The following is a 19,164-nucleotide window of genomic DNA, read 5'->3' as shown; positions in this document are numbered from 1 at the left end:
GAGAGCTGGCCTAACTTCTGCAAAGTCTGAAACCCTCATTTCTTCAGTTACTTACCCTGGCCCTGTGGGCCTATTTATATTTACCATTCTTCACACATATTTAGGTAATAGAATTACATCTCACATCAATGTGCTTAGCAATGACTTTTCTTCCCCTTGCCACATCTACAAATAGCATCGCTTGACTCCTCCACCTTAAATATGTCCATCAATCCACCCATCATTGAGGCTATCTATCAAACACGTATCCGGAACTGCCATGTCAGGCACTCTATACACGATTTGTTTATATCTCGTGCTCTTTAGTGCTACACACATCTTTGTGCTGCTTATCCTTAATAGGTATGTATTTTTAAAATATAAGATGTAAACTCTTAGAATCCATTCTTCTTCTGCGTCAGCGTGCTTAGAAGCATCATGTTTTGAAGCTGAAAAGACACTGGGATCCAGTTCAGCTCAGGGTGCTGCTCTCGTGTCTCTGTCAGTTTCTGCATCTTCAGGAAAACTATTTTTGGGACTCCCTGCCCAGCACTATTAGTTTTCTGTTAATTAGATGAGGATGCCGAGGATTTATTTCTGACAGACCCTTGCTACTTGAAGAAGAAAATCACTCATGCCCTTTTTCAGAATCCGGCAGCTTTGCTCTAGATGGAGGCTACTGGATTCAGCATCACGGGGCAGGATATTCATCGCCACCAGTCCTGCTTCTCCTTGCAGCCCAGCCCTGTCCTCAGCATCAGTGCAGCCCCACTCCGGTTACAGGGTTGTCCAGTTGCAGACCCAGTCTCCAGCATTCTCCTCGGGGCCCCTGTACCATGGGTTGATTGCATACGCAAAGATGTCAGAGCAAATCACCACGTCTGGGAATTGTCGGTAAAACAGTGTGTGGAATGAATTGTGCACATTGCCAAAGGACGGGGGAGATTTGAAAGCAGGATATCTTGACAGAGAGAGAAAAGTGTTGGAATTAATTCATAAACGTGTCGAATGGAAATTAGCAGCTGAAGATTTGCAAAGGGAGAAGAGACAGAGGGAGAGAAAAGGGAAGAGACAGACAGATGGAGGGGGGAGGGAGATGGTGGAAAATAGAGCAGAAGAGGCAGCTTTATTTCACAGCCCTGCTTTACTCTCCACTGAAGCAGCCTGTGCTTTTGCAGGGATCCTGCCTTGCCTCCAGTTTTTGTTCCCGTGTTGACCTCCGCCATCCGCAGCCCCCGCTCCTGGCCTCGCCCCAACCTCCTGCTTCCACCACAACAGTTGTACTTTTTACACACGTGGGACTCCCAGTTTCTTCAGAAGGGGACTCTGTCTGTGCTAAGCACAGCAAAATTCTGATGTGCCCATGGCAAGAAGGGAAGGACTGGGGCTGTCAAGGGAGATAGTGACTCTTGATAGTCTCATCTTATCCTGGGCCTCAGTTTTCTACATGTAAAGTTATGATTATTGGGCCAGATAAATGAGATTATACATGTAAGTCATTTACCTTAGAACTGGATATGCTGCGTGCACTTGGTATGTTTATTATTATTATTATTATTATTATTATTATTAACAGTGGTAGCAGTAGGAATAGTACATTTTAAATTCCGGTGTTTTAAACCTCCTAGTTCAATATTTGTGGTCAAGGTCAAGATATTCAAGTAGGCTGTTTAAGTTCAGTTTTAGAGCCAAACATGTTTCCCAGATCCCATTTCTTAATGGAAGGTTGGAGTTTTGCCCCATAACAGTGAGTGTTTTGGATGATGTTCCATTCTGGAACATAATACAGGCAATCACCCAATTTCATTTTGAAAGAACAATTGAGATTACTATGTGTGAGATGAGACAGGTTTGGTTTTTTTTTTTTTTTTTTTTTTTTCCTTCTCTGGCTGCTATTAGCAGGGTGTGTCCTGAAGTAGCCTCTCTTTCCCATTTCCTTTCTGCCTCCCAGATTTAAAGTGCCACTTCTAAATCTGAGGCTGCTTATAGTAGTATTGTGCATAGATCTTGAATTTTTTCCAAAGTAGATGTAGGTAAATGGAAACCCTGTGAATCATGACGATGCTTACAGAGCTATTTTTGGCCTCTCTGCAGTCTACTTTCTTTTCCACTCTCTGTGCTCTCTAATCCCTTGCACCGTGCCCCACTCTTTCCTTCCCAGAAGATCGCTCTGTAGCAAGCGATGCTGTTTGATAGCATTTTACCCATAGTATAACTTCTTTCATAATTGGAGACAGTCCTCTCAAATCCTGCTGCTGCTTCATCAACTAAGTTTGTGGGATATTCGGAATCCTTTGTTGTCATTTCAACAACGTTCACAGCATCTTCACCAGGAGTAGTTTCCACCTCAAGGAACCACCTCCTTTGTTATCCGTGAAAAGCAGATCGTCATCCATTCAAGTTTTATCGTAAGACTGCAGCAATTCTGACACATCTTCAGCCTCCCCTTCCAGTTCCAGTTCTCTTGCTATTTCCACCACATCTGTACTTCCTCCACTGAAATCTTGAACCCCTCAAAGTCACCCATATAAGGCCTGGAATCAGTTTATTCTAAGCTCCTGTGAATGTAGATATTTTGACCTCCTTCCATGAATCACAAATGTTCTTAATGGCATTTAGCATAATGAATCTTTTCCAGAAGGTTTCGGTTGACTTTGCCCAGATCCGTCAGAAGAATCCCTATTTATGGCATCTATAGCCTTACAAAATGTATCTCTTGAATAATAAAACTTGGAAGTTGAAATTTGTTTTTGATTCATGGGCTTCAGAACAGATGTTGTGTTAGCAGGCATGAAAACAACATTCATGTCTTTGTACATCTTCATTGGAGCTCTTGGGTAACTAGATGCATCGTCAGTGAGCTGTGATATTTGGAAAGGTATCTTTTTTTTTTTTTCTGAGAAGTAGGTCTTAACAGTGAGCTTAAAATAGTCAGTAAACTCTGCTGTAAACAGATGTGCTGTCATTCAGTCTCTGTTTTTCCATTTATGGAGCACAGGCAGAGTAGATTTGGCACGATTCTTACAGGCCCTATGATTTTCTGAGTGATAAGTGAGTATTGGTTTTCACTTAAAGTCAACAGCTGCATTAGCTCCTAACAAGAGAGATGGCCTGTCCTTAAGCTTTGAAGCCAGGCACTGACTTCTCCACTGGAGATATGAATGTCCCAGAAGGCACCTTCTTCCAACACAAGGTTGCTTCAGCTACACGGAAGATCTGCTGTTGAGTGTAGCCACCTTCATCAATGGTCTTAGCTAGCTCTTCTGGATAACTCACTGCAGCTTCAACATCAGCACCTGCTGCTTCACCTTGCACTTCTATGTTATGGAGATGTCTTCTTTCCTTCAACCTCGTGAACCAACCTCTTCAAACATTTATTCTGCCATTTCCTCACCTTCATAGGATTGAAGAGAGTTACAGTCTTGCTCTGGATTAGGCTTTGGCTTAAGGAAATGTTGTGGCTGCTTTGACTTTCTATCAAGACCATCAAAACCTTCTCTATATCAGCAACAAGACTGTTTTGCTGTCTTGCCATTTGTGTGTTTACTGGAGTAGAACTTTTAATTTCCTCTAGGAATTTTCCTTTGCATTCATAACTTGACTAACTCTTTGGTGCAAGAGATCTATTTTTCAGCCCATCTTGGCTTTCAATATGTCTTCTTCATTAAGCCTAATTATTTCTAGAGTTTTATTTGAAGTGAGAAACATGCAACTCTTCCTTTCATTTGAACACTTAGAGGTCTTTGTAGGGTTATTAATTGGTCTAATTAAATATTTTTGTGTCTCAGGGAATAGGGAGGCCTAAAGAGAAGGAGAGAGACTGGGGAATGATTGGTTGGTAGAGCAGTCAGAACACACACATTTATTGATTGAGTTTCCTGCCTTACATAAACATGGCTCCATGGTGCCCCAAAACAATTAGAATAGTAACATCAAAGAATAATAACATCAAAGACTACTGATCACTACCAGATATAATGAGAAAGTGTAAAATACTGCAAGAATTACCAAAACATGGCACAGAGACACAATGAGCGCATCACTGGAAAAAAATGATGCCAATGGACGTGCTTGACTCATGGTTGCCACAACCTTCAATTTGTAAAATACCCAATATCTGCAAAACACAATAAAGTGAAGCACAATAAAACGAGGTTTGCCTATGAATACAATATATATGTATGTGTATTTATAGGTAAATATATGTTTAAGTATGTAAATTTATTTGTCTCTATCTGTCTTGGGCTCTATCTCTATATAATCTCCCTTTGGCTGTGTTTCCCTGGAGAAAAGAGACCCATCCTGCTTCTCTCCCATGCTATGCTCCTCTCCTCTCCTCTCTTCTCTTCTCCTCTCCTCTCCTCTTCTTTCCTTTTGACTCCTCTTTGCCATTTTTTTCGCCCCCATTTTCTGGAGACTTTCTAATGCCTGGAGGAGGGAGGAGGGACATCACAATGGATTCTCTGCCTCCTTCCTTCTCAGTCCTCTCGACTGTATTTCCTGCCACCATAGGAAATTTTGAGCCTCAAAACCTAGAACGACTATTTTGTTGTGTTTTGTTTTTGGTTTGAGACAGGTCTGTTGTCCAGGCTGGAGTGCAGAGGCATGATCATAGCTCATTGCAGCCTCAAACTCTTGGGCTCAAGTAATCCTCCCACCTCAGCATGTCAGGTAGCTGGGACTACAGGCATGAGCCAGCACATCTTATGATTTTTTTAAAGTTTTGTAAAGCTAGGGTCTTGCTATGTTGCCCAGGCTGGCCTTGAACTCCTGGCTTCAAGCAATCCTCCCACTTTAGCCTCCCAAAGTGCTGGGATTATAGGTGTGAGCCACCATGGTTAGCCATGTTTTTTGTTTTTCTTGATTTAATCTTTGTGAAGCTGATTCCATCCAGCCAGGTGACAGGGAACTAAAGTTGCTGGGAGGAGAAGAGAGCTTTTAGGGTCGAATACAGAATACAATGTTAATGCTGTGTTAAGGAGTGGGTTTGGGGCATTAATGGATGAAAAGAGGTTAGTCAGAGACAGATCCCAGATATTATTGTCTAAAATAAGAATAGTGGTGGTGAGGATGCATACGGCCTAGCAAAATTTTAGAAACTGTCCAATCCAATTTGGTCAAAACACAATTTGTTGTTTGTTTCTACCAAAATGTTGGAGGTTTTAGTCAAAACCTGCAATAAAAATACCGTGTGACGTATGCCTAGAACACAAGAGCATATGAGAGAGCCTGAGAGTGTGTCTGTGAACAAAGGCTGGGCTCTGTCATGTAATCATATGTTATGAGAGGCTTGCTCTCTAAGCCGAGTTACAATATATCATAATAATTATGTAAATCACAAGCTATATTTCTGATGAATCTGGCTATGTTGTATGGATTAGAATCCTAATACCCAAAGTCCATCTTCATTGCTTGTTAGTCACGTGGTATGGCTACCTGCTTTTCCACTGTGATTAACTTCTTACCGTGTAAATAACAGCGTGTTCCAACATCAGTAGTATATGGGCCCAGAGATTTTAGAGCAGGACAAACTGAACCACTAATTCTTGTTGTCCACTTCTAGCTGATTTGCTACTGATAAAATCCAGTGTCCAAATATGGAAAAATATCTTTGATTATTTAATATTTGGTACATGAATCTTGAATAGCTACAATATCTGTGAGATTGGAGAATATGGGCTAGAGATACATAATTATTTTTATCATTAATTGAATAAATATTGATTGGAAACCTACTGTATGCCAGGAATTATTCTGGGTGCTAGTAATGAAGCAATAAACCTTGACGGGAATAGGCAAAGATCCAGCATTTTCTACCTTGCATTGCTAGAAATGACTAGGAGTAATCTTTCTTCTTTATATACCGCTTTATCAAATAATACCTTCCTTACAGAAATGTTAACTGGATTGCATTAGATAGCATCTGTCAGGTGTGTGTTCTAGTGTCTGGGCTGCTGGTGGGATGATGATGATGATGATGAACACTGTGACTATTTTTTGAATATTGGTTGGTTGCTTGCTTCTGAATGGGTCCAGGGATGGAAATTTTCTGACCTGAAACAATTTCATCCTGTATGTATTTATTAATCATCAACAGTGTATGGAACCCTATGATGAACATAGGCAGCCGTACAACACCTTCAAGGAACTCAACCTTCAGACACATTAAGAAAATATTTAGGATTCTCATGCTGAAGATGAAATAAAACAAAACAGTACCAGCCTTCCCCAGACCCCCATCTCTGTCCAGCATTTTTTTCATAGCTAAGCTTGACACCCTGGACCACATTTGTTTTCTCCGCTCCTGGGGTTCCACTCATTCCTCAGCTCACCACTGCCTCACTTCTACTGCCTCAGCAGTAAAACAGCTTCTGCAAAATTCATCAGTGCCCTCCACTGTGGCAGATCAAAAGCATGATTGTCCGTCCTCTGCTAGCCTGAATTCTCTTGTAGTGGATGCTGCTAGCCACTCTTTTCTTCTTAAAGGTCTCGTCCCTGATTTCCGTGTGGGCGCTGATCCTGAGTTTCCTTCTCTTTTTTGGCCACTCCTCAGGCTTCCTCATGAGCTCTTCTTCCTTTTACCCCTATGCATTTGTGTTTCCCAGAATTCACACTTAATGCCTCATGTCTTCTCACTCCGGTCCTTGCTCAGTGACTTCATTAGCACCCAGGTCTTCGGCTCCTATGTATGCAAAGATGATTCCAAAATCTATGACTGTAAACGTTGTCTCCTGCTCAGGCTCAAAATGGAAATATCCAAATTGTCAACAGCATCTTTTTACTTGGATGTTTCACCAGCACCTCAAGTTGAGTGTCTAACACCCTGCCCTCCACTCAGTGTCAACTGTTCTCACTATGTCTCTGGGACTGGTAACACTATCCACTCAGCTGCTGAAATCAGAAGCCGCGTGGCATCATGAGTCCTACTCAGTCTTTAAAAGTGAACTTAGGAGCCTTTTCCTTTGAGCAGCTTTCCAAGAACTTTGGTCTAATTTTAATGGGCTCATTGATCCTGTAGCATTCTGTACATATTTTTATTTAAAATTTATCATACCATACTGTAATACCTGATTTATTTCTTCTACTAGACTATAAAATCCTTGAAGGCAGGTAACACACCATGTACTTTGGATTTCCAGGCCTAGAAAAACGCCTAATGGTCAATGAATGTTGGTCCTCCCACCAAAAATAAAAAAAACAACAATAAGAATGTTTGAATGGAGTAGTGAATTAGTCAACAAAATAAATATTTAAAGTTTGGCAAGAAAGATATGATTTCAAGTAACCAACATATAATACAAAACACAAGTTCTGGCTCCTCTCGAAGACCCAGAGGGTCAGATGCATTTTAGCAGGAAGCAGGTACAGCCCAGCAAGGAGCAACCACTCATGGGCTACCGCCCATGTGCCAAGCTCTCTACAAGCCACCTTACATACATTTTGCTCAGTTCTTTAAAGAAAAAAGTGTTGTTTTTCCCATCCAACCAAGTAGGAAACCTGGACTCAGAGAAGTCTGGTCTATTGCTGGGGAGCCCCAGCTCTCAGGGGGCAGGTCCAGGTTTAGAGTCTGGCAAGTCCACCTCCAGCGGCATTCTCTTCTCCACACTCTGGGTTCCCTGGGGAGGGAGAAGCTATTTTCCACCTGTCATGGTCATTCTGTTAGATACTGTGGTAAGACTATAATAATAGTATTGAACATTTAAAAAACACATTTTATGGCTTGTAGGTCTCAATATAATGGTTTTTGTTATTTGATTTATAGAGCTATATGAGGTGTGACTATAAAGTAATGAGGCTGATTTTACTGTATGGGTTGTGGAAATTGGTCCCTTTATAGGGGTCTCCAGCCTTTCTAGAATGAAATGCTTTAACGTAGTTGATGCCCGTGCTTCCCCATTGTTGAGGCATTGGGGGCCAGAGAGGGAAGGAGAGAGTTACTAAGAGAGTTCCTTAGTGGGAATGGCATTGGGTCTTTGGCTGACAGCTTCACAGAGTTTCTGCAAACTGTGGAGAGTGGACATCAGTTCTCTCATGCAGCAAATATTTGCTGAGTACTTACTCTGTACTGGGCTCTAGTCTATAGCAGAGGAATCAGGGATGAGCAAAATAAACACTCTGTTCTTGGGGACCTTGCAATTCTAATGAGAGAGAGAGTTTACATGTATGCAATGCACACAGAAACTTGGAAGGAAAAAGAGTAAGCTAGGGCCTGATGTTATGCTCCCTAGATTCTGAAGCTCTCAATGGATCACTCTTTAAGTCTTGGGGAACCTCTTAGATATCTGTTTATGGTGTAAATCTTATATGCCTTAGGTTGGCTTGTTTATTTTAAAGTTTTATTTGTTGTTGTCATGTTGCTTTTGTTTGCCTACTCGGCTATTTTTTGTTGTTTTGTTTGCTTTGGTTTCACCAACTTCATCATTTTGGCGTTAAGAATGGAAAAAAAAAGGATTGAATGTTTCCCATCATCGAGAGCTGCCATCATGCCAGGCTGTGGGAAAGGCCCTTTCACATGCATCATCGTGCCCACAGCTGTCCTGTGAGGAAGCTCTCGTGCACACCTCTCACAGAGGCAGGGACACAAACTCAGAGGATCACTTTGCTTTGAAGTAGTAGAGCTGGGATTGGAAGCCAGGCATTTTAATTCATGCATAATGTCTGTTCCTTCCATCAGTCCAAGAAGATGCATTCTAGGTTGAAAAGGATGTGATGTGGTCTGTGATGGAAAAGAGGAACAGGTTGGGATTTAAGGGGCCAGAATTCTGACCTTAGGTCAGCAGCGGACCAGGAAAACCACTGAAAGTGTATTTGCATCAGTTTTGGAAGAGTGTAAACAAGAATGAGAAGCAAGCTTCCACATGGATTTCTTGCATTAATTGTGCAAGCAGCTATTATATAGGGATTGGTTTGGGTTTGTTAGAGGAGAGTGCTTGTGTCTTATCCAAGGTGTTGTGTTCTGTGGTATGTGATTCCCTTTCTTGTGACTCTCTTAGCCTAAAAACAGAAGCCCCAGGCAACTCTTACCACTCTGTTCATCACAACACATTTTGAGTTCACTATAGCACCATGACCAGAGGGCTCCAGAGAGCCACCTTCCTCAAGCTAAGCTACCGTGTCTCCTCAGCCACTCCACTCCACTGGGTCCACACTGCCTTAGGTTGGTTTCTGTCATACAAATATTCATTAAACCCAGGCTTCTCAGTTTATATGTCTCCCTAATGTATGCACAGAACAGCTGGGTACAATCTTCTCTCAGATAAACACAAGCTGTAAGTCTTCCTTATTTATGAATAACACAGTTTGAAATTTTTATAATTGAATACAAATTTTATTAGATAAATTCAGACAGTTCTGTGAGATCCCAAATTCCCCAATAGCCATCCTCATCTGGACAGCCCCTCCAGGGCAAAATGGAAGCTTATTAATAGCCACAGAAACCTTTACATTTTTAGGCAACTTCTAATTCTAAAGCCTTATCCAAAATTAGAGAAAGACCTGTCCTGTTTCTTTTATTATAAACACACACAGAAAAAAAAAAAAGCCTTTGGATGCTTTGGGAATTTTTCCGTCTTGCTCTGTATAGCTTATCCACCCACAGAGATACTTTAAAGAAGAAACCTGTGACAATAGGGACTTAGGCCCCTTTCTGCAGGCAGTAATAACTAGCATTTATTATTGACTTAGTGAGTGCCAAACACAATGCTAATTACTTTACATGCAGTATTTCACTTAACACCGATGTCAGCTGAATCATCGCCCCCAAAATTAATATGTTGAAGCTCTAAGGACCAATGTGACTCTACTTGGAGATAAGGTTTATAGGAGGTTATTAAAGTTAAAAAGGTCAGAAGGATGGGGCCCTAATCTCTTAGAATTGGTGGCCTTCTGAGAACAGAATTTTCTTTCCCATGTGAGCACAGAGCAAGAAGGTAGCTGTCTCAAGCCAGAAAGAGAGCCCTCATCAGAGCATGTACATACCGGCAGCCTGATCTGAGACTTGCAGCCTGTGCAACTGTGAGAAAACCGATTTTTGTGAGGTCACCAAGTCTGCAGTATTTTGTTATGGCAGCTAGAGCTGACTAAGACATTCACTCACAAGTATTCTACACATTCATCGCTGTGGTGGTCTCCGTTTATAGAGGTGGCAGCTGGAAGACGAGTGAATGTAAGGAGCTTGTGTGAAGTCCCACAGATAGTGAACTGCAGAGGTGGAGTTGGGGCTGACACCTGACTGCCCTGTGCTTTCTCCAGTCTTTCCCACTGCACTCTAAAGCACAGGCATGCAGCCCACCTAGATCAGAGCAGGAAGTCAAAACAGGCCGAGGTCTTAAACCCAGGTCCTTTGACTCATTAAGGGTCAGTGAGCAGCATTTTCTTGTTTTCTTAAAAACAGTGATAACTTCATGGCCTCATCTTCAATGGTAGAGTCTACTCTCAAAAAATGAATTGTGACCAAGTAGAGGAGATATATTAAGAGGTTACTAAATGGAGTGAAATAGGTTACGTCTCATAGGGTTGGCTGAAGAGGCCTATGTCCAAGTTACGAACAAAGGTAGAGGAGCCTCTAGATTCAGGTTGAGGGTTCCATGGATAATATACCCACTTCCAAAAATGCACACAACAGAGCTTTACCACTATTTTTATGGTAATTAGGGAAGCATGCCTCCTATGAAACAATAGTATCACTCTCAGTCCTCCATGCTAAGTTTCAAATCCCTTTCTCTGATGTCTCCATTGGACTGTCTCATAGAGGTGATAGCTTCACAATTTAATCAGAACTCTTTACTCATTCTTTGAGTCCTGCCTCCCTAAACCCATTCCTTCTAGTGTCATCACCATTACAAGAAATTGTATAATGCAGCTAGTTACCCAAATCTTCCCCAATCCCTCTCTTTTGTTCAGTCCCAACTCTCAGGAAGTCCTGACTACTATTCTTCTGAAATGCACCCCTCAGCTCTCCATAATTCTCTTTCTTCATTACCACTGCCATGGTTTCTGGCCTCTGCTGCTCCTGTCATACCCTCTGCTTCTACTCTGTACCCCTGTAATCTATTCCCCTGCACAGCTGTCAAAGTGACTTGTAAAATTTTATCAATCACATCCCGTCACTTTTCTACTGAAATGCTTCATAAGTTATTCTACTTCACTTAGAATCGATTCTAAAACAGTTACTGTGGCCTTCAAGGCCCATTGCAGCTGCACCTTGATCTGTCCCTGGGTCTAGTGGGCTACCTCTGCCATATGCCTCTATGGAGAGCTGCAACCCTCACCTGGCTGATCAGTCAAGGCTCAGGTCAAATGCTCCCTCTTCAGAAAGGCTGCCCCTGGCTATTCAATTTTTCACTCTTCCTGCATCATCACACTTAAAGAAAAAAAAAAAAACATATAGCTTGTAGCACAATCTAAATATATGCATTTATTTATTTTTTATGGTCTCTTTCTCCCTACTTCAACACTGCTCACACACCCTTGCAGAATAATAAAGCTGATCTCATTGATTACGCATCTCCAGTCCCTAGAACAGTGCCCAACTTAAAATAGGTGTGCAACACATATTTACAGAATGAGCAAATGAATTCATAAATGAATAAGTGAAAATTGCATTACTTTTTTGGTCATTTTTAAATTGGTTTCTTTCCTTGACTGTTAGTCTTGGTTATCCCCCTCTATGTGAGACTGTAAGGCAGATGATGTCCTGCCACAAGTAAGAGAGTTTTCACAGCCCAGGATACTGGTTGGAAGTATCCATCAATAACCAAAGCAGCTGCAGCAGTAGTCAGCGGTCAGCTCTGGCAGCCAGGATCGCATAGGTTCTGAACAGAAGTTGCTGACCCACAAGGCCCACCTTCCCTTTGTCTTTCTCCATGACTGGGGGTTCATAAGTCGTGTGCACCATAGTGCAGCTCCTTCTCACAGGATGCATCTCTTCAGTGTCATGAGCTACATTCCATCAGCAGACGTCGTCCACATATAAGTAGGAATGTTATAGGCACACAATCTTATTTAAACCAACTTGAAACGTGATAACGTGATTAGACTCTTTACAGGTGTTTTTCCCAGGTGGGTTGCCGTACTTTTCATCCAGCTTCTCTGGGACATTCTATCTTCTCCAGGTTCCAGAAACTACCTGTCAGTTTCAAGTTGCTAGAGTCACCTGAATTCTGACCTGGAAATCCCTAGAGTTCTTTACAGCTCTTCGCCTTCCCTGTTCCTCTTTCTCCTACCTGAGAAAGTTACCTCTGGCGAGGATTCCTATTCTCAAGCGTGTTCGCAATTGCTTTTCTCTGGCTAGCCACTGGTCTTTCTTGTGATCACTACCACCCTGCAATCACAATCCAACTTTGCATTTTCTGTTATAAATTGTCATAAAAGAGACTTTTGTAGGTCTGAGCAGAATCTCTAGTTTGTACATAGGACATTTGTAACCTTTCACTCACATCTTTTTTTCAGGTCAAAAATTGTTATCTTATGAAAATGGGAGTTTTGCTATGTAACTACAATTTACAATTCTTAAATTTTAAATTTTCCAGTGTCCCAAGTCCTCTGGCTATATTTTGCGTGCATTATCTCATTAACTCTTCCTTATATTAATCATGTTTTTTATTTTCTGTATTTTATGATGCTTTGATACACTGGGTCTTGCTAATTCTGCAAAGACTGTCTCTCCTAGGGCTAGCTAATTCCTAGAGATAATAAAAAGTTGCTCATGAGCATGCCCTGTATGAGCAAACGAATCCGTCCAAAACCCATACCCCAAACATTTCTTTTATTTAATGCTCACACACCAAATCAATATTTCTGTTGCCCTAGATCACCCTAGAGCCAGGTACAGATCAACTAGAACCACCCCCCACCTTGTAAAACAGAGCCTGCCAGAAATATTCAAACTTTACAATCCTAAACTTGCTCAAATTTGCCTCCCTTATTTATTCCCATGGAAATCACAATAAAGACCCTGTGCTAGGCCTTCCTATCACTCCTTCTGCCTCCTGAGCAACCCTGGTGCCTCCCTATGTGGTCCAGCATGGCATGGTGTGTCCCTCCTCTTGGGGACTGTTAGGAATAAATTCATCTTTCAAGGCAGTTGTCTCTGTGTCTGTCATCTTACCAACTTTGATTTTTAAAACATATTGTGTACATGCCAAGAAGCCTCAAACCCTATAAGATAGGCGGGATAGGTATTCCTAGGTACCAGCCAGGCGGCTAGCTAGATGACAAGTCAGTATCTAAACAGACAATACGACTTCAGAAGTAGTACAGGTTGAGCATTCCAAATCCAAAAATCTGAAACTTTTTGAGGACAGACATGATACTCAAAGGAAATGCTCACTGGAGCATACTGAATTTGGGATTTTCAGATTTGGAATACTTAACAGTAAGTATAATGCAAGGATTCCAACATTTAAAATAATTCAAAATCTGAAACACTTCTGGTCTCAAGCATTTCTGATAAGAAATGCTCAAGCTACGCTCTCAGTCATGAGGTTAATTTGTCTTTATATCTGTTTTCACATACGTAAGAGGGTTTCACTAGGGGCCACCCTGTTGTGATACTCAGCCAAGCATTTCACAGAAAAGTTCTGACATAAACTATTTAGTCCTCGTTCATTGTGAACCTCAATTCATCTTCTGCTCCATTTTCAATTTGGTCTCAGTTTCATATTCTATAAATTCACACACTAGTCCACAGCAGTGTTCTACAGAGAAATGAACTCTCTCCCACACAACTGTAGGCTCCTAGAGATTAACGTGACATGAGACTTTTGTAGTCATTTCTCTGATTTGCTAGCCCGTGAGTTGAGCCCGTTCATTCACTCAGAAATACTGAGCTATGAAACACTCGTGCAGAAGAAAATAGACACAGGCCCTCTTCTTTAGGACTCCAGGTATCTTATTTCAGGGAAGCCAGGCCTGTAAAAAAATGGGATACTTGTTTTATTTTTTCACAATAGCAACACATATATTGTTAAGAAAGTTTACACCTCACTTCCACCCATCTCTGCTGCTCTTCTTGCCTCAGCCACTCTTTTCCTATGAGGAGCCTCATGCTATCTTAGCCTTTCTCTTTTTCCATAATAACTCTTCCTGTCCCCAGCAATCTTTTATAAGTTGATTTAGCCACTGCCCCATTTTTGTCTCCTGAGAAGCAATAAGACCAGCAGGTGCAGGAGAGAGGAGGTGATCTGAAGATCCTACAACTGAGTGGCAAGCTGCAGGCATCGAGGGACAGCCTGACCCAACTCCATGGCTGCAACCCACCTGTGTTCAAGCTCCAAACCCTCCAACTGAAGAAATTCATAAGCCAGGTCTCAGGTTTTCTAGCTTTACATAAGTTAAAGTATGAAAAGAGCCTTTTGCGTCTGGTGATGCTGGACCAGAACTCACAGAATTGAGAGGTTGAAGTACAATGTTGATTGATCAGAAACCCGGGTTCACTCAAGTCTTGAGAAAAGACATATGCCATGAAAGCTGGTAGGAAATCCCAAAATAAGTTGTGGGACTGCTCCCTGAACCCTCAGCCTCTCCTCTCTGAATCATAACTCACCATAGCCTTGTACCCCAGGAGAGCTCGGGTGAGAGCTGGACTGCATGCCACCTTGATCATACCTGCTTTCTGGAAAGGATCTAACCCAGTGGCACACTGCATCACGATGCTCTGTCAATGACAGGCCACATATGTGACAGTGGTATGTAAAAGATTACAATGGAACTAAACAATTGTCATCCTCCAGTGACAACGTAGGCATCCTAATGTCATAGCTCAAAGTGTTACTCATGTGTCTGTGGTTATGCCAGTGTAAAGAAACCTACTATGCGGCCAGTCCCATGAAAGTCTATCACATGCAAATATGTGCAGTACGTAATACTTGATAAAAAACATAAATGACTATGTTACTAGATTTTATATTTACTATACTATACTGTTGTTGCTGTTGTTGTTGTACCTGGACAATTTTGCAACATTTCATGCAATTTTAAACATTTTTGCCTACTTTCAAAATTGCAAAAGGGAGGGGTTCCTTTTTTTTTTTTTGCTTTTTACTTCCAACTGTGTTCAATTGCTTATCCCTGTTCTTAGCTGTTAATAACTAAAAGTAAGAAATCATAAATGTCTCATAGCAGAGGAGTACCTGGGACAACATCACTCCAGTTCCAAAGATCTGGTCAACTACCAGATTCTGTCAGTTCTTTATCCTAAATACCTCAGTTCCATCCGTTTTTCTCCTTTTTTTTTTCTTTTTTGAGACAGAGTCTCACTCTGTTGCCCAGGCTGAAGTGCAGTAGTGCAGTCACAGCTCACTGCAACCTCGAACTCCTGGACTCAAGCCATCCTCCTGCCTCAGCTTCCTGAACAGCTGGAACTATGGGCATGCACTACCATGCCCAGCTAATTTTTAAATTTTTCGTAGATGGGTGTTCCCACTATGTTGCCCAGGCTGGTCTCCAACTCCTGGACTCAAGTGATGCTCCCACTTTGGCCTCCCGATGTGCTGGGATTACGGGCATGAGCCACCATGCCCAGCCCAGTTTTCTCCATCTCATACACCTCCGTGAAGCTGTCATCTTTCACCAGTGTATTTTCCTCTATACTCAGTGAGTGTGATCTATTTAACCACATCACTCCCTAACTTTTTTTTTTTTATAATAAGAAAAAGAATAAAGAAGAGGAAGAAAGAGAAAGAGGAAGAGGGAGAGAGGATAGGGGTATTGCTTTATTGCCTGGGCTAGAATGCAGTCTAAATATGGGTATGCCTGTAATTGTCCTTAATAATGGAGACATGAAAGAAAATGAGGGAAGAGAATAACAAACAAGAAGCCAGCCAACATTTCGTTTAAACTTCTAAGTTGATATGATGTGATGCTGATAAGAGTGTATATTTTGTGTATTTAAAGTGGAGTGTTCTATAAATGTTAATTATGTTTACTTGTTCCAGATCTGAGTTCAAGTCCTGGATATCATTGTTAATTTTCTGTCTCATCGATCTGTCTAATATTAATGTTGAAGTCTCCCACTATTATTGTGTGGGAGTCTAAGTCTCTTTATTAGTCTTGTATGTCTGGGTATTCCTGTATTGGGTGCGTATATATCTAGGATCTTTAGCTCTTCTTCTTGTTGCATTGATCCTTTTATCGTTATATAATGTCCTTCTTTGCTTCTTTTGATCTTTGTTGCTTTAATGACTATTTTATCAGAGGTAAAAATGGTAACTTCTGCTTTTTATTTATATATTTTAGCTCTCTGTTTGGTTGGTAAATCTTTCTCCATCCCTTGTTTTGAGTCTTTGTGTATCCTTGAATATGAGATAGGTCTGGATGCAGCATACTGATGGGTTTTAGTTTTTTATTCAAATTACCTGTCTGTCTTTGGATTGGGGGATTTAGTCAATTTAAATTTAGAATTAATAATGATATATGTGAGTTTAATACTGCCATTTAATATTAGCTGGCTATTTTGCCCATTAGTTGATGTAAATTCCTCATTATATTGATGCTCTTTTTGGTATTTTTTAGAAAGGCTGATACTGTTTGTTCCTTTCTATGTGTAGTGGTTCTTTCAGAAGCTCTTGTAAAGCAGGCCTGGTGGTGATGAAATCTCCGAGTGCTTGCTTGTTCACAAAAAACTTTATTTTTCCTTCACGTATGAAGCTTAGTTTGGCTGGATGTGAAATTCTTGGTTGAAAGTTCTTTCCTTTAAGGATGTTGAATATTGGTCCCCACTCTCTTCTGGCTTGTAGGGTTTCTGCTGAGAGATCTGCTGTAAGTCTGATAGGCTTCCCTTTGTGGGTAACCTGACCTTTCTCTCTGGCTGCCCTTAGTATTTTCTCCTTCATTTCAACCCTGGTGAATCTGACGATTATGTGCCTTGGAGTTGCTCTTCTTGAGGAATATCTTTGTGGTGTTCTCTGTATTACCTGGAGTTGTATATTATCCTGCCTTACTAGGTTGGGAAAATTTTCCTGAATAATATCCTGAAGCATATTTTCCAGCTTGGATTCATTCTCTTCATCACATTCAGGTACAGCTATCAAGCATAGATTAGGTCTTTTCACATAGTCCCATATTTCTTGGAGACTTTGCTCGTTCCTTTTTATCCTTTTTTCTCTAATCTTGTCTTCTTGTTTTATTTCATTGAGTTGGTTTTCGACCTCTGATATCCTTTCTTCTGCTTGATCAATTCAGCTGTTAAAACTCGTGCATACTTCACGTAGTTCTCGTATTGTGTTTTTCAGCTCCATCAATTCACTTATATTCCTCTCTAAATTTTGTATTCTTGTTAACATTTCATCAAACCTTTTTTCAAAATGCTTTGTTTCTTTAGATTGGGTTTGAACAAGTTCTTTTACTTCACAGAAGTTTCTTATTATCCACATTTTGAAGCCTGCTTCTGTAATTGGAACACACTCGTTCTCCATCAGGCCTTGTTTCCTGGCTGATGAGGAACTGTGATCCCCTGCTGAGGGAGAGGCGTTCTGATCTTGGGTATTCTCAGCTTTTTTTGGCTGTTTTCTTCCCTTCGTTGTAGATTTATCCATCTGTGGTCTTTATAATTACCGTCTTTGTAATTGGGTTTCCGAGTGGACGTCCAACTTACAGATTCTCAGCACCGAAATCTGAGCAACCCACTGCGCCGACTCAATCAGCTGCGTTAAGATTGATGGTGCTTTTCTGACTCTGCACCAAGAACCAACGCTCTGAGGTGCCGGCAAAACCGCCTCGCCGGTCACAAGAGTCGCGCTGGCGACCCCGTGGGGCTCCTCCGCTGGGAATCTCCTGGTGCGTGAGCAACAAGAATTCATGTGAAGGTATGGCGTCCTCTCGTTCTTTGTGCTTTCACTGGGAGCTACAATCCCGAGCTGCTAGTGATCAGCCATCTTGGATCTCTCTCCTATACTATACTCTTTATCTTTAGAGTGTGCTCCTGCTACTTATCTTAAAAAAGTGATTGTAAAACAGCCACAGGCAGATCCTTCAGGAAGTATCTAGAAGAAGGCATTGCTATCATAGGAGATGACAGCTCTATGCACGTTACTGCCGCTGAAGCGCTTCTAGTGTGAGGAGATATGAAGGAGGAAGACAGTCCTGACTCTATGTAGGCCTAGGCTAATGTGTGTATTTGTGTCTTAGTTTTCAGCAAAAAAAAAAAGTTTAAAAAGAAAAAAAAAAGTAGAATAAAGCTTAGAGTAAGAATATAAAGAAAGAAAATATTTTTGGACAACTGTACAATGTGTTTTAAGTTAATGTTATTATGCAGCAGTAAAAAGTTAAGAAAAATTCAAAGGTTATAAAGTTAAAAAGTTACAGTAGGCTCAAGTTATTACCGAAGACAGAAAAATATATTTTTGTAAATTGAGGACAGCCTAATTGCACGGCATTTATGAAGGATACGGTGGTGTGCAGTAATGTCCTAGGCCTTCGTTCCCTACTGCCTCACCGCCTCACCCAGAGCAACTTCCAGTTCTGTAAGCTCCATCCACAGCAAGTGTCCTGTACAGGTGTACCACTGTTTATCTTTTGTACCGTATTTTTATTGCACATTTTCCGTGTTTAGATACACAAATCCTTACCACTGTGTTACAATTGCCCGCAGTATTCAGTACAGCAGCATGCGGTACAGGCTAGCAGCCTGGGAGCAACAGGCTCTACCATACAGTCCAGGTGGGTGGTAGGCCACGTACACTCTAGGATATCCACACAATGCAAATATCTCCTAAAGACAGTTCTCAGACTGTATCTCCTTCATTAAGTGCCATATGACTGTATATGTTTTACTATAGCTGATATGATTAGTGGTAAGTATTCTCCCTTCTAGGTAAGATGCTCTAATTAAAAATTTTAGACCTACACATATATGTGGGCCAACCCTTTTAGAATGGGGAATGGGGCAGTTTTTATTTGTGCTCAGTCTCTCAGAACTGAAAGCAAATAGTATGCTTTTGTATCCTTCAGCAACTAAAGCAATAAACGATAAGAGCTTAATGCTTAGTTTTGAATTAAATTTCATTTTGCCAATTGTGCAGAGCCCAGTCTAATTTCACAAAAGGCTCTGAGAAAAAATACAGTAGAGCAGATGCACATAGCAACCATTAAATTAGAATACAAGGGAGGGGGGCTTCTGCCAGGGGAGCGGAGAAGGCCTCCGGAGGGGCCCAAGGGAAACAGAGCTCTGGTGTTTAGAGAGGAAAG

At 41.3% G+C, this 19,164-nt stretch overlaps 1 protein-coding gene across 2 annotated transcripts in view; it reads left to right on the top strand.

The window, feature by feature from the left end:
- Window positions 1–19,164, top strand: part of OPCML (opioid binding protein/cell adhesion molecule like) — a 1,153,658-nt gene that overhangs the window by 575,634 nt on the left and 558,860 nt on the right. The window lies entirely within an intron of this gene.

This window comes from Saimiri boliviensis, chromosome 6 (assembly GCF_048565385.1).
Source record: "Saimiri boliviensis isolate mSaiBol1 chromosome 6, mSaiBol1.pri, whole genome shotgun sequence".
Classification (NCBI taxonomy): Eukaryota; Metazoa; Chordata; class Mammalia; order Primates; family Cebidae; genus Saimiri; species Saimiri boliviensis.
Note: the sequence above shows the minus strand (reverse complement) of the source record. Positions and strands in the feature narration are given on the sequence as shown.